The sequence below is a fragment of the Pleurodeles waltl genome, chromosome 10, assembly GCF_031143425.1.
Source record: "Pleurodeles waltl isolate 20211129_DDA chromosome 10, aPleWal1.hap1.20221129, whole genome shotgun sequence".
Lineage (NCBI taxonomy): Eukaryota > Metazoa > Chordata > Amphibia > Caudata > Salamandridae > Pleurodeles > Pleurodeles waltl.
In genome coordinates, this window is record NC_090449.1 from 327640288 (window position 1) to 327652410 (window position 12123).

General features: G+C 48.4%; 8 non-coding genes across 8 annotated transcripts; all 8 read right to left on the reverse strand.

Annotated features, from left to right (window-relative positions):
* Positions 1-1638: 1638 nt before the first annotated feature.
* Positions 1639-1710, reverse strand: TRNAP-UGG (transfer RNA proline (anticodon UGG)). The gene has a single exon. It is a non-coding gene; the product is annotated as a tRNA-Pro (tRNA).
* A 1336-nt stretch (positions 1711-3046) lies between these two features.
* On the reverse strand, positions 3047-3119 carry TRNAV-AAC (transfer RNA valine (anticodon AAC)). The gene has a single exon. It is a non-coding gene; the product is annotated as a tRNA-Val (tRNA).
* A 2038-nt stretch (positions 3120-5157) lies between these two features.
* Positions 5158-5229, reverse strand: TRNAP-UGG (transfer RNA proline (anticodon UGG)). The gene has a single exon. It is a non-coding gene; the product is annotated as a tRNA-Pro (tRNA).
* Positions 5230-6565: 1336 nt separating this feature from the next.
* TRNAV-AAC (transfer RNA valine (anticodon AAC)) lies at positions 6566-6638 on the reverse strand. The gene has a single exon. It is a non-coding gene; the product is annotated as a tRNA-Val (tRNA).
* A 1521-nt stretch (positions 6639-8159) lies between these two features.
* On the reverse strand, positions 8160-8232 carry TRNAV-UAC (transfer RNA valine (anticodon UAC)). Its single transcript has one exon. It is a non-coding gene; the product is annotated as a tRNA-Val (tRNA).
* A 444-nt stretch (positions 8233-8676) lies between these two features.
* On the reverse strand, positions 8677-8748 carry TRNAP-UGG (transfer RNA proline (anticodon UGG)). Its single transcript has one exon. It is a non-coding gene; the product is annotated as a tRNA-Pro (tRNA).
* A 1336-nt stretch (positions 8749-10084) lies between these two features.
* TRNAV-AAC (transfer RNA valine (anticodon AAC)) lies at positions 10085-10157 on the reverse strand. Its single transcript has one exon. It is a non-coding gene; the product is annotated as a tRNA-Val (tRNA).
* Positions 10158-11678: 1521 nt separating this feature from the next.
* On the reverse strand, positions 11679-11751 carry TRNAV-UAC (transfer RNA valine (anticodon UAC)). Its single transcript has one exon. It is a non-coding gene; the product is annotated as a tRNA-Val (tRNA).
* Between the last annotated feature and the right edge of the window lie 372 nt (positions 11752-12123).

Below are 12123 nucleotides of genomic sequence, written 5' to 3' on the forward strand. Positions count from 1 at the left end.
ACCCGGACACCAACGAGCGAGGGCACAGAAGCACCACTGCTCAGACCCTGCTCCTAGGGTTGAGGGCAGAGAGTGGGCGAATACATCGCAAGGCAAGAAAATGCACATGGTTCTCTCTTCTGCAATATGACTAGAGTCATTTCCATGGTCGTCATCGAACATGACATAAAACGCCTCTATCCTTTAGACCTTTTGGCCCATAATTACAAGAGGATGACTGAGTGAGACGCTCTGCCAAATTTGGCAGCCTCGCACTCAGTCATTTTTAAAATGCAGGGAAGCGCCGTATTTAGTAGAATACAGCGCACCCCTGTGCTTCCCTCTGCGCCAGCTCTAAATTAGCTGCCGAGCACCAACGCAGCCATCCTTGCGCCATGGTACAAGGATGGCTGCGTGGAGGGGGAAATTGTTTTTGTTCAGGAAGGCACACCTTCCTGCACAACAGAAATCTTCAGTGGCGATATGTTCGTGCAGCACACATAGAAAGAGCAAAAATGAGGAGAAATGAAAACATTTCTGCTCGTTTCTCCACTATAACGACACCCATTGTATGGCGCTTGGATTTTGGCGCTGCCACAGATTTACAAAAACTCGTAAAACTGGAGCAGCATCAAAATGCTATGGTGTTGCAGTGGCCCACCCAGAGCAACGCCCATTGCACGCCCCTTCCAGGGAAAGGGCTGCGTGTGAAGGGGCCGTATTTACAAGGTGGTGTTAAGCCACAAAACGTGGTTGAACGGCGTCTTGTAAATACGGCACAGTACATAGTGCCACCGGGGCGTCACTAAAGATGATGTGCCGGTGGCGATAGGGCCTTGTAAGTCTGGCCCTTTCTTTGCTCAAGGTGTATGTTCTTGGTGAAGGTAGGAAAGCCATTTTCGCTCTCATACCTTCCTTCCTTGGCTGGCTTGACCACAGTAGGCCCAGGCTTCAATGGAAAGGTCAAAAAGGGAGCAACTGACTGCCGTAAGGTGTATCGTCTTCTCTTGGTGAGTTGAGACCGATGCCCTTGGAGCGTAGTACCTCACGATGGTGAGGGATAGACACAGCCTCTTTAATTTCAATTTACCTGTCAGGTGAGGTGGTAAATGCAAATAATGTGATAAAGCACAGCAACTTGCTGTTTCTGCCTGTCCTCGAACCAGGGACCTTTCGCGTGTAAGGCGAACGTGATAACCACTACACTACAGAAACAGACATGCCTGCTTATTTGCTTCATGTGGCTATGCATTGGACTGGAACCACTGCACTGGAAACAGACACACCTGCTTTCTTTATGTGGCTATGCTTTGGACTGGAATGCAAGGACTAAGGGACAATATTCATGACGCTCAAAGCTGAGCCTTTCTGACAGGATCTCTTCCTTTGGAAGAAAGGAACTGGGATCACTTTCATTCCAAGAGGTGATTTCAAAACCAGCCCTGCAATTACTTTGGAGAAGCACTGTGCATTTCATGTTCCAACGAGAAGTGCTGCTCCAACACAAAAAAGCAGTTAGAAAGAAATCCCGCACTCCTTCATCATGCCGAACTGCCTCGACACCAGTAGAAAGCATGCAATGCATTCCACCATGGCATCTTACAAGAGTGGAAAGCAGAAATACTCCTGTTTAAAAACAGATCGAACCTATGAAGGCACGGGCTCGTCCGGGATTTGAACCCGGGACCTCTCACACCCAAAGCGAGAATCATACCCCTAGACCAACGAGCCTGCTGCTGCAAAAGCCTTTCAAACATCTTCTGAAGTGTCTTTGTGAAAAAGCAGGGCCACTTGGAGACTCTCCTTCTAAGCGTGCCATAGCAATTGATGTTTTGTGCCAAGGGTTTTTTTTTTGCCTCTAGCAAGGCAAGAGGTAGTCAAGAAGCCCTATGCTAGCAAGCTGAACTGTGGCGCTGATGAGAAAAGCAGACCCTTTCTGGTAGTTGTACGCCTCCGCAGGACCTGGGCCCTTGCACCGTAGACTTCCAGACCAGAAGCACTGAAGGGCCTGCCATCTCTTGCGCCTGAGCCAGAGGAGCATGCCTCTTGTATTCAAGCACAATTGCTCGCTCAGTGCTCGATCAGGCGAGATTTATATGAGTGCCTCACAGGCCTGAAACACTCACCTGGGAGACGCGGGGTGGCTGAATTCCCAGAATGGCCTTCGATAGGAAAATCACCTCCTTTCCTCCCGACTCATTTCAGAATTGGGTGAAAATCGCAAGACAGTGTTCAGGGGTGCATGGGTACTGCCTACTCCCAGCTGCCTCTCTGTCTTCTTCATGTTAATTTCAAGTCACAAGGAGGGACCATTGCCATTCTGCTCCGCCCACCTAACCAGGAAACCCAGGTTGAGCTTGTCTGCCTGTTGTTGTTGCAGGGGCAGTGCCTTCTCTGCCCAAAAGTGGCAGGAGAGCCTCACTTCAAACGATGGAATCAACTGCTTAAGTAGAAACCAGCATGGTAGTTACAGTGATAAGGTGCAGCTCTAACAGAAGGCGTGACTGAGATGCCCCTTCCAGAAATACATGGAATGCTGATTGAGGGCCCAGCCGGAGGGTTGGTGGATTTCTTTTCATATGCTACAGCAGCTTGCAAAGATAGTGTTGTGGGGAGCTGGCTGTGCAAGCAGAGGAAGATTTAAGGGCAGAAAATAGACCTATCAGAAGTGCGATATGAACCCACAACTACATGAGCAAACCAGGATGCTTAGCTTAACTGAAGATCAAGCTCTCTTGAGGCTGCCGCCTTAGACCACTCGGCCATCCTGACAGCTGAGTCTGTGTTTAGGTCTGACTCCTCAGTCTGCACTTGTCGATGCTGCCGCTTGCAATGTTCCTATCAAGGTGACAGGTTTAAAGGCCCCACAATATAACATGGCCAAGAAAAAAAAAAGTAAAAAACAGAATAAGAAACCAGGCACATGCACGACTACGCAAAGATGCAGATAACTTTTTACCGGCCTGCAATAGTAATACAAGTTTTACACAGGTCACAAGTTTTTAAAGGCCATCCCTGAGTGAGACTAAGCTTTTAGGGAGCAAACACAAAAGCAGACACTGCCCATTGTTTCTGCCCGGTCTCGAACCGGGGACCTTTCGCGTGTTAGGCGAACGTGATAACCACTACACTACAGAAACAAGCATGAGGGCTTGACTGAAGGAGCAAAATTCCCCTCATATGTTTGCCCGATTGCCTCTATACTTGATCAGCAGTTGCTCGCAAAGCGAGGAGTAAGTGTGAAAATTGCAGCGTTGTCAGCCAGCAAGCGTACACTCAGATGTACTGAAAAGTCACAGCTGCGGGTAGAGACAAATATCTGATGCCTAAATGCCTGAAACCAGAGCCTGTGAAAGCATCACACAGAGCACACTGAAAGCAAGCAGGAAGGAAGCCAAGGCATGGTGATCCTTTTTTTCTCCTGAGGCTAAAAATATTTTGCACAACAATGCTTTGAGTGGAATGAGGAATCTTCAAGCTTTGTGTATTTTGAGTAAAATTTGTGTGTTTTCTGCTAAAAAGGGTGTGTTGGGGATTTGGACCCGGACACCAACGAGCGAGGGCACAGAAGCACCACTGCTCAGACCCTGCTCCTAGGGTTGAGGGCAGAGAGTGGGCGAATACATCGCAAGGCAAGAAAATGCACATGGTTCTCTCTTCTGCAATATGACTAGAGTCATTTCCATGGTCGTCATCGAACATGACATAAAACGCCTCTATCCTTTAGACCTTTTGGCCCATAATTACAAGAGGATGACTGAGTGAGACGCTCTGCCAAATTTGGCAGCCTCGCACTCAGTCATTTTCAAAATGCAGGGAAGCGCCGTATTTAGTAGAATACAGCGCACCCCTGTGCTTCCCTCTGCGCCAGCTCTAAATTAGCTGCCGAGCACCAACGCAGCCATCCTTGCGCCATGGTACAAGGATGGCTGCGTGGAGGGGGAAATTGTTTTTGTTCAGGAAGGCACACCTTCCTGCACAACAGAAATCTTCAGTGGCGATATGTTCGTGCAGCACACATAGAAAGAGCAAAAATGAGGAGAAATGAAAACATTTCTGCTCGTTTCTCCACTATAACGACACCCATTGTATGGCGCTTGGATTTTGGCGCTGCCACAGATTTACAAAAACTCGTAAAACTGGAGCAGCATCAAAATGCTATGGTGTTGCAGTGGCCCACCCAGAGCAACGCCCATTGCACGCCCCTTCCAGGGAAAGGGCTGCGTGTGAAGGGGCCGTATTTACAAGGTGGTGTTAAGCCACAAAACGTGGTTGAACGGCGTCTTGTAAATACGGCACAGTACATAGTGCCACCGGGGCGTCACTAAAGATGATGTGCCGGTGGCGATAGGGCCTTGTAAGTCTGGCCCTTTCTTTGCTCAAGGTGTATGTTCTTGGTGAAGGTAGGAAAGCCATTTTCGCTCTCATACCTTCCTTCCTTGGCTGGCTTGACCACAGTAGGCCCAGGCTTCAATGGAAAGGTCAAAAAGGGAGCAACTGACTGCCGTAAGGTGTATCGTCTTCTCTTGGTGAGTTGAGACCGATGCCCTTGGAGCGTAGTACCTCACGATGGTGAGGGATAGACACAGCCTCTTTAATTTCAATTTACCTGTCAGGTGAGGTGGTAAATGCAAATAATGTGATAAAGCACAGCAACTTGCTGTTTCTGCCTGTCCTCGAACCAGGGACCTTTCGCGTGTAAGGCAAACGTGATAACCACTACACTACAGAAACAGACATGCCTGCTTATTTGCTTCATGTGGCTATGCATTGGACTGGAACCACTGCACTGGAAACAGACACACCTGCTTTCTTTATGTGGCTATGCTTTGGACTGGAATGCAAGGACTAAGGGACAATATTCATGACGCTCAAAGCTGAGCCTTTCTGACAGGATCTCTTCCTTTGGAAGAAAGGAACTGGGATCACTTTCATTCCAAGAGGTGATTTCAAAACCAGCCCTGCAATTACTTTGGAGAAGCACTGTGCATTTCATGTTCCAACGAGAAGTGCTGCTCCAACACAAAAAAGCAGTTAGAAAGAAATCCCGCACTCCTTCATCATGCCGAACTGCCTCGACACCAGTAGAAAGCATGCAATGCATTCCACCATGGCATCTTACAAGAGTGGAAAGCAGAAATACTCCTGTTTAAAAACAGATCGAACCTATGAAGGCACGGGCTCGTCCGGGATTTGAACCCGGGACCTCTCACACCCAAAGCGAGAATCATACCCCTAGACCAACGAGCCTGCTGCTGCAAAAGCCTTTCAAACATCTTCTGAAGTGTCTTTGTGAAAAAGCAGGGCCACTTGGAGACTCTCCTTCTAAGCGTGCCATAGCAATTGATGTTTTGTGCCAAGGGTTTTTTTTTTGCCTCTAGCAAGGCAAGAGGTAGTCAAGAAGCCCTATGCTAGCAAGCTGAACTGTGGCGCTGATGAGAAAAGCAGACCCTTTCTGGTAGTTGTACGCCTCCGCAGGACCTGGGCCCTTGCACCGTAGACTTCCAGACCAGAAGCACTGAAGGGCCTGCCATCTCTTGCGCCTGAGCCAGAGGAGCATGCCTCTTGTATTCAAGCACAATTGCTCGCTCAGTGCTCGATCAGGCGAGATTTATGTGAGTGCCTCACAGGCCTGAAACACTCACCTGGGAGACGCGGGGTGGCTGAATTCCCAGAATGGCCTTCGATAGGAAAATCACCTCCTTTCCTCCCGACTCATTTCAGAATTGGGTGAAAATCGCAAGACAGTGTTCAGGGGTGCATGGGTACTGCCTACTCCCAGCTGCCTCTCTGTCTTCTTCATGTTAATTTCAAGTCACAAGGAGGGACCATTGCCATTCTGCTCCGCCCACCTAACCAGGAAACCCAGGTTGAGCTTGTCTGCCTGTTGTTGTTGCAGGGGCAGTGCCTTCTCTGCCCAAAAGTGGCAGGAGAGCCTCACTTCAAACGATGGAATCAACTGCTTAAGTAGAAACCAGCATGGTAGTTACAGTGATAAGGTGCAGCTCTAACAGAAGGCGTGACTGAGATGCCCCTTCCAGAAATACATGGAATGCTGATTGAGGGCCCAGCCGGAGGGTTGGTGGATTTCTTTTCATATGCTACAGCAGCTTGCAAAGATAGTGTTGTGGGGAGCTGGCTGTGCAAGCAGAGGAAGATTTAAGGGCAGAAAATAGACCTATCAGAAGTGCGATATGAACCCACAACTACATGAGCAAACCAGGATGCTTAGCTTAACTGAAGATCAAGCTCTCTTGAGGCTGCCGCCTTAGACCACTCGGCCATCCTGACAGCTGAGTCTGTGTTTAGGTCTGACTCCTCAGTCTGCACTTGTCGATGCTGCCGCTTGCAATGTTCCTATCAAGGTGACAGGTTTAAAGGCCCCACAATATAACATGGCCAAGAAAAAAAAAAGTAAAAAACAGAATAAGAAACCAGGCACATGCACGACTACGCAAAGATGCAGATAACTTTTTACCGGCCTGCAATAGTAATACAAGTTTTACACAGGTCACAAGTTTTTAAAGGCCATCCCTGAGTGAGACTAAGCTTTTAGGGAGCAAACACAAAAGCAGACACTGCCCATTGTTTCTGCCCGGTCTCGAACCGGGGACCTTTCGCGTGTTAGGCGAACGTGATAACCACTACACTACAGAAACAAGCATGAGGGCTTGACTGAAGGAGCAAAATTCCCCTCATATGTTTGCCCGATTGCCTCTATACTTGATCAGCAGTTGCTCGCAAAGCGAGGAGTAAGTGTGAAAATTGCAGCGTTGTCAGCCAGCAAGCGTACACTCAGATGTACTGAAAAGTCACAGCTGCGGGTAGAGACAAATATCTGATGCCTAAATGCCTGAAACCAGAGCCTGTGAAAGCATCACACAGAGCACACTGAAAGCAAGCAGGAAGGAAGCCAAGGCATGGTGATCCTTTTTTTCTCCTGAGGCTAAAAATATTTTGCACAACAATGCTTTGAGTGGAATGAGGAATCTTCAAGCTTTGTGTATTTTGAGTAAAATTTGTGTGTTTTCTGCTAAAAAGGGTGTGTTGGGGATTTGGACCCGGACACCAACGAGCGAGGGCACAGAAGCACCACTGCTCAGACCCTGCTCCTAGGGTTGAGGGCAGAGAGTGGGCGAATACATCGCAAGGCAAGAAAATGCACATGGTTCTCTCTTCTGCAATATGACTAGAGTCATTTCCATGGTCGTCATCGAACATGACATAAAACGCCTCTATCCTTTAGACCTTTTGGCCCATAATTACAAGAGGATGACTGAGTGAGACGCTCTGCCAAATTTGGCAGCCTCGCACTCAGTCATTTTCAAAATGCAGGGAAGCGCCGTATTTAGTAGAATACAGCGCACCCCTGTGCTTCCCTCTGCGCCAGCTCTAAATTAGCTGCCGACCACCAACGCAGCCATCCTTGCGCCATGGTACAAGGATGGCTGCGTGGAGGGGGAAATTGTTTTTGTTCAGGAAGGCACACCTTCCTGCACAACAGAAATCTTCAGTGGCGATATGTTCGTGCAGCACACATAGAAAGAGCAAAAATGAGGAGAAATGAAAACATTTCTGCTCGTTTCTCCACTATAACGACACCCATTGTATGGCGCTTGGATTTTGGCGCTGCCACAGATTTACAAAAACTCGTAAAACTGGAGCAGCATCAAAATGCTATGGTGTTGCAGTGGCCCACCCAGAGCAACGCCCATTGCACGCCCCTTCCAGGGAAAGGGCTGCGTGTGAAGGGGCCGTATTTACAAGGTGGTGTTAAGCCACAAAACGTGGTTGAACAGCGTCTTGTAAATACGGCACAGTACATAGTGCCACCGGGGCGTCACTAAAGATGATGTGCCGGTGGCGATAGGGCCTTGTAAGTCTGGCCCTTTCTTTGCTCAAGGTGTATGTTCTTGGTGAAGGTAGGAAAGCCATTTTCGCTCTCATACCTTCCTTCCTTGGCTGGCTTGACCACAGTAGGCCCAGGCTTCAATGGAAAGGTCAAAAAGGGAGCAACTGACTGCCGTAAGGTGTATCGTCTTCTCTTGGTGAGTTGAGACCGATGCCCTTGGAGCGTAGTACCTCACGATGGTGAGGGATAGACACAGCCTCTTTAATTTCAATTTACCTGTCAGGTGAGGTGGTAAATGCAAATAATGTGATAAAGCACAGCAACTTGCTGTTTCTGCCTGGCCTCGAACCAGGGACCTTTCGCGTGTAAGGCGAACGTGATAACCACTACACTACAGAAACAGACATGCCTGCTTATTTGCTTCATGTGGCTATGCATTGGACTGGAACCACTGCACTGGAAACAGACACACCTGCTTTCTTTATGTGGCTATGCTTTGGACTGGAATGCAAGGACTAAGGGACAATATTCATGACGCTCAAAGCTGAGCCTTTCTGACAGGATCTCTTCCTTTGGAAGAAAGGAACTGGGATCACTTTCATTCCAAGAGGTGATTTCAAAACCAGCCCTGCAATTACTTTGGAGAAGCACTGTGCATTTCATGTTCCAACGAGAAGTGCTGCTCCAACACAAAAAAGCAGTTAGAAAGAAATCCCGCACTCCTTCATCATGCCGAACTGCCTCGACACCAGTAGAAAGCATGCAATGCATTCCACCATGGCATCTTACAAGAGTGGAAAGCAGAAATACTCCTGTTTAAAAACAGATCGAACCTATGAAGGCACGGGCTCGTCCGGGATTTGAACCCGGGACCTCTCACACCCAAAGCGAGAATCATACCCCTAGACCAACGAGCCTGCTGCTGCAAAAGCCTTTCAAACATCTTCTGAAGTGTCTTTGTGAAAAAGCAGGGCCACTTGGAGACTCTCCTTCTAAGCGTGCCATAGCAATTGATGTTTTGTGCCAAGGGGTTTTTTTTTGCCTCTAGCAAGGCAAGAGGTAGTCAAGAAGCCCTATGCTAGCAAGCTGAACTGTGGCGCTGATGAGAAAAGCAGACCCTTTCTGGTAGTTGTACGCCTCCGCAGGACCTGGGCCCTTGCACCGTAGACTTCCAGACCAGAAGCACTGAAGGGCCTGCCATCTCTTGCGCCTGAGCCAGAGGAGCATGCCTCTTGTATTCAAGCACAATTGCTCGCTCAGTGCTCGATCAGGCGAGATTTATATGAGTGCCTCACAGGCCTGAAACACTCACCTGGGAGACGCGGGGTGGCTGAATTCCCAGAATGGCCTTCGATAGGAAAATCACCTCCTTTCCTCCCGACTCATTTCAGAATTGGGTGAAAATCGCAAGACAGTGTTCAGGGGTGCATGGGTACTGCCTACTCCCAGCTGCCTCTCTGTCTTCTTCATGTTAATTTCAAGTCACAAGGAGGGACCATTGCCATTCTGCTCCGCCCACCTAACCAGGAAACCCAGGTTGAGCTTGTCTGCCTGTTGTTGTTGCAGGGGCAGTGCCTTCTCTGCCCAAAAGTGGCAGGAGAGCCTCACTTCAAACGATGGAATCAACTGCTTAAGTAGAAACCAGCATGGTAGTTACAGTGATAAGGTGCAGCTCTAACAGAAGGCGTGACTGAGATGCCCCTTCCAGAAATACATGGAATGCTGATTGAGGGCCCAGCCGGAGGGTTGGTGGATTTCTTTTCATATGCTACAGCAGCTTGCAAAGATAGTGTTGTGGGGAGCTGGCTGTGCAAGCAGAGGAAGATTTAAGGGCAGAAAATAGACCTATCAGAAGTGCGATATGAACCCACAACTACATGAGCAAACCAGGATGCTTAGCTTAACTGAAGATCAAGCTCTCTTGAGGCTGCCGCCTTAGACCACTCGGCCATCCTGACAGCTGAGTCTGTGTTTAGGTCTGACTCCTCAGTCTGCACTTGTCGATGCTGCCGCTTGCAATGTTCCTATCAAGGTGACAGGTTTAAAGGCCCCACAATATAACATGGCCAAGAAAAAAAAAAGTAAAAAACAGAATAAGAAACCAGGCACATGCACGACTACGCAAAGATGCAGATAACTTTTTACCGGCCTGCAATAGTAATACAAGTTTTACACAGGTCACAAGTTTTTAAAGGCCATCCCTGAGTGAGACTAAGCTTTTAGGGAGCAAACACAAAAGCAGACACTGCCCATTGTTTCTGCCCGGTCTCGAACCGGGGACCTTTCGCGTGTTAGGCGAACGTGATAACCACTACACTACAGAAACAAGCATGAGGGCTTGACTGAAGGAGCAAAATTCCCCTCATATGTTTGCCCGATTGCCTCTATACTTGATCAGCAGTTGCTCGCAAAGCGAGGAGTAAGTGTGAAAATTGCAGCGTTGTCAGCCAGCAAGCGTACACTCAGATGTACTGAAAAGTCACAGCTGCGGGTAGAGACAAATATCTGATGCCTAAATGCCTGAAACCAGAGCCTGTGAAAGCATCACACAGAGCACACTGAAAGCAAGCAGGAAGGAAGCCAAGGCATGGTGATCCTTTTTTTCTCCTGAGGCTAAAAATATTTTGCACAACAATGCTTTGAGTGGAATGAGGAATCTTCAAGCTTTGTGTATTTTGAGTAAAATTTGTGTGTTTTCTGCTAAAAAGGGTGTGTTGGGGATTTGGACCCGGACACCAACGAGCGAGGGCACAGAAGCACCACTGCTCAGACCCTGCTCCTAGGGTTGAGGGCAGAGAGTGGGCGAATACATCGCAAGGCAAGAAAATGCACATGGTTCTCTCTTCTGCAATATGACTAGAGTCATTTCCATGGTCGTCATCGAACATGACATAAAACGCCTCTATCCTTTAGACCTTTTGGCCCATAATTACAAGAGGATGACTGAGTGAGACGCTCTGCCAAATTTGGCAGCCTCGCACTCAGTCATTTTCAAAATGCAGGGAAGCGCCGTATTTAGTAGAATACAGCGCACCCCTGTGCTTCCCTCTGCGCCAGCTCTAAATTAGCTGCCGAGCACCAACGCAGCCATCCTTGCGCCATGGTACAAGGATGGCTGCGTGGAGGGGGAAATTGTTTTTGTTCAGGAAGGCACACCTTCCTGCACAACAGAAATCTTCAGTGGCGATATGTTCGTGCAGCACACATAGAAAGAGCAAAAATGAGGAGAAATGAAAACATTTCTGCTCGTTTCTCCACTATAACGACACCCATTGTATGGCGCTTGGATTTTGGCGCTGCCACAGATTTACAAAAACTCGTAAAACTGGAGCAGCATCAAAATGCTATGGTGTTGCAGTGGCCCACCCAGAGCAACGCCCATTGCACGCCCCTTCCAGGGAAAGGGCTGCGTGTGAAGGGGCCGTATTTACAAGGTGGTGTTAAGCCACAAAACGTGGTTGAACGGCGTCTTGTAAATACGGCACAGTACATAGTGCCACCGGGGCGTCACTAAAGATGATGTGCCGGTGGCGATAGGGCCTTGTAAGTCTGGCCCTTTCTTTGCTCAAGGTGTATGTTCTTGGTGAAGGTAGGAAAGCCATTTTCGCTCTCATACCTTCCTTCCTTGGCTGGCTTGACCACAGTAGGCCCAGGCTTCAATGGAAAGGTCAAAAAGGGAGCAACTGACTGCCGTAAGGTGTATCGTCTTCTCTTGGTGAGTTGAGACCGATGCCCTTGGAGCGTAGTACCTCACGATGGTGAGGGATAGACACAGCCTCTTTAATTTCAATTTACCTGTCAGGTGAGGTGGTAAATGCAAATAATGTGATAAAGCACAGCAACTTGCTGTTTCTGCCTGGCCTCGAACCAGGGACCTTTCGCGTGTAAGGCGAACGTGATAACCACTACACTACAGAAACAGACATGCCTGCTTATTTGCTTCATGTGGCTATGCATTGGACTGGAACCACTGCACTGGAAACAGACACACCTGCTTTCATTATGTGGCTATGCTTTGGACTGGAATGCAAGGACTAAGGGACAATATTCATGACGCTCAAAGCTGAGCCTTTCTGACAGGATCTCTTCCTTTGGAAGAAAGGAACTGGGATCACTTTCATTCCAAGAGGTGATTTCAAAACCAGCCCTGCAATTACTTTGGAGAAGCACTGTGCATTTCATGTTCCAACGAGAAGTGCTGCTCCAACACAAAAAAGCAGTTAGAAAGAAATCCCGCACTCCTTCATCATGCCGAACTGCCTCGACACCAGTAGAAAGCATGCAATGCATTC